The 2,701-nt window shown below is 35.5% G+C and overlaps 1 pseudogene; it reads right to left on the bottom strand.

Annotated features, from left to right (window-relative positions):
* Positions 1–2,002: 2,002 nt before the first annotated feature.
* LOC105307090 overlaps positions 2,003–2,701 on the bottom strand; it is a 5,972-nt pseudogene continuing 5,273 nt past the window's right edge.

Below are 2,701 nucleotides of genomic sequence, written 5' to 3'. Positions count from 1 at the left end.
AAATAAATAAGTCATAAGGATGTAATGTACAGCATGACGACTTCGACTTTAGTTAATAACGCTGTATTGCATATTTGAAAATTATTAAGAGAGATCTTCAAATTCCTTATCATAAGAAAAAATGTTTTGTAACTATGTATGGTAGTGGATGTTAAGTAGACTCGTCATGGTGATTATTTCACAATATGTAGAAATATCAACTCTTCTTATACACCTGAAATTATAATGTCAATTATACTTCAATTTAAAAAAAGAGAAAAAAGTTATTTTTTGCACTTTAAACATTATATTCTCTTAGTAATATGTCCAAACAGTAAGTAAAAGTATAATCAGAAATTATGTGAAATCCTACCACTGTGAAGAAGTCAGTATTTTCTTCTAAGCCACATCCTCCCAGATTTTCCTGCTATGAATAAATACCCACTACTGACATGCAAAGCAAAATATTATGTAAAATTATGGAGCGTTACTCTATTATTTTATAAATGGTTCAAGTTGTCCATACATATATCTTCTTTCTCACATGTTAGAAAAGCTTGGAATGCCTTCAGTGACACGAATCTAAAACATCGTCTTGAGAAGTTCTGTAGGGCTGTACGGTGTAGATGTTCTCCAGTGTCTTTGTAAGTTTCAGCCAAGAGTGACTTCTTTTTCCTTGTGGTTTTCTTTAGCTCTAGAAAAAATCCTTTAATAAAAAGTCTGAACAAACAAATACGTATAATACTCATTCTTGGGCAAAATCTTTACACCACATGAAGTTAAATTGACGAAGTTTTTAAAACAAAAAGATAAGTATTTTGATTTTACATGCAAAAGAAAATATGAAAATTACTGCACAAAAAGTGATACTGAAATTATTTCAAGTGATTCAAATAAAAGGACTTTAATAAAAAAGACTATTTATATGGTGTATTATTTTCTTTGATCTATTGTAATAAAATATTACAAATTGAGTGGCTTAAAACAATAGAAATTTATTCTCTCTCAGTTGTAGAACCCAAAGTCCAAAATCACAGTGCTGGCCAGGTCTCACTCCCTTCAAGAGAGAATCATTCATTGCTTCTTCCAGGCTTTGGTGCCTCTTGACCATCCTTGATTCTTGGCTGCATCACTCCAATCTCTGCCTGCATCTTCACATATTCTCTGTGTCTCTATAACTATTTTCTAAACATCTGTGCTTTCTGCTTTATAAGAACACTGGTCATAGTATTTAGTACCCACTTTAACGATGGATGATCTCATTCCTTTAATACATCTGCAAAGGCCTTTTTTTCTCCCTCAAATAAGACCACATCTGCAAGTCCTATATTTACATATATTTAGAGGCCAACATCAACCCAATACACAGTGAAATGGAGAATGAAAGTGAAAATTCTGGAAACTTCTAAAACTAAATAGATATTTCCAAAACGAAAGCTACAACAGGAAGGAATGAGGTTATCAGAGGACAGTGAGTGTTGGGATAATAAAGGAGGAGATTTGTGATCTTAAAACACTATGGACAGTATCAAAGTAAAAACAAAGGAAAACGCAAAGAGAATACTAAGATCACCCTGCTTTCCACCATCTCAGCTGCTGCTGGTTTCTCGCACTGGCTAAATCCTATCAGAGTACAGAGGAGGTTAGATAGGCTATCTGAAGGAATGGGAAGGTTAAAGAAAATGTATCGCAGAGCATGACTCTAAACCCTGGTTATATAACACACTCGATTAACTATCACTGTATTTATTGCTCGAGCAATCTCTTAATTCACTAGTTCACAGTGAGAAGAAACAAGGGTGTTCAAATTAGATCATTACAATGGAGATAATTTGTGCTCTGGTTACAAAGAAGAACTTTACTTAACCCTATGAAACTAAGGTCCCTTAACATAATGTGAGGTTACTATGATGCCATTAATGATCATTATTTAGAAACATAGACGTAAAACTAGGTTGTTTTTCTGTTGTAGCTAAAAAGACCTTCTTATAGCAGACCCATAAGAAGGTCTTTTTCTGTAGTATCAAGTCTTTGCATCATCATAATAACTTAGTAGTTTTCTGAGTGCTACCATGATGTCTTTGTTCCTCAGAGTGTATATGATAGGATTCAATGTTGGGATCAAAACAGTGTAGAAAAGAGAGATCACTTTCCCAGTTCCTTCAGATTGATGTGGTTTTGGTTGCAAGTAAGTGATAGTAGCTGTTCCATAGAATAAGACCACAACTATCAGGTGAGAAGAACAGGTGGAGAAGGCTTTTGCTCTCCCTCTAGCTGATGATATTTTGAGAATGTTAGCAATAATTTTGCCATAGGAGATAACGATCAATAGAAATGGAACAATGATATATACTACTGTAACTACACAGACTGTGACCTCATTGAGAAATGTTTCTCCACAAACAAGCTTGAGAATTGGGGGGATGTCACAGAAGAAATGATTAATTGTGTTAGACCCACAAAAGGGCAGAGAAAAAATCTGATATGTCTCCCCAATTACGGCTGGAGCTGCACCAACCCAGGCGGCAATGGCCAGCTGGACACAGACCTTGTGGTTCATGACCAGAGAGTAGTGCAGAGGGTTACAAATAGCCACATAGCGGTCATAGGCCATTGCTGTCAGGAGGAGACACTCTGAGCCTCCAAATGAAAGGACAAAGCACATTTGTGCAGCACAAGCAACCAAAGAAATGTTTCCTTTCTGGGTCAAAAGATCCATGAG

The sequence above is a fragment of the Pteropus vampyrus genome, unplaced genomic scaffold (assembly GCF_000151845.1).
Source record: "Pteropus vampyrus isolate Shadow unplaced genomic scaffold, Pvam_2.0 Scaffold474, whole genome shotgun sequence".
Classification (NCBI taxonomy): domain Eukaryota; kingdom Metazoa; phylum Chordata; class Mammalia; order Chiroptera; family Pteropodidae; genus Pteropus; species Pteropus vampyrus.
This window is presented reverse-complemented; position numbering and strand designations above follow the sequence as displayed.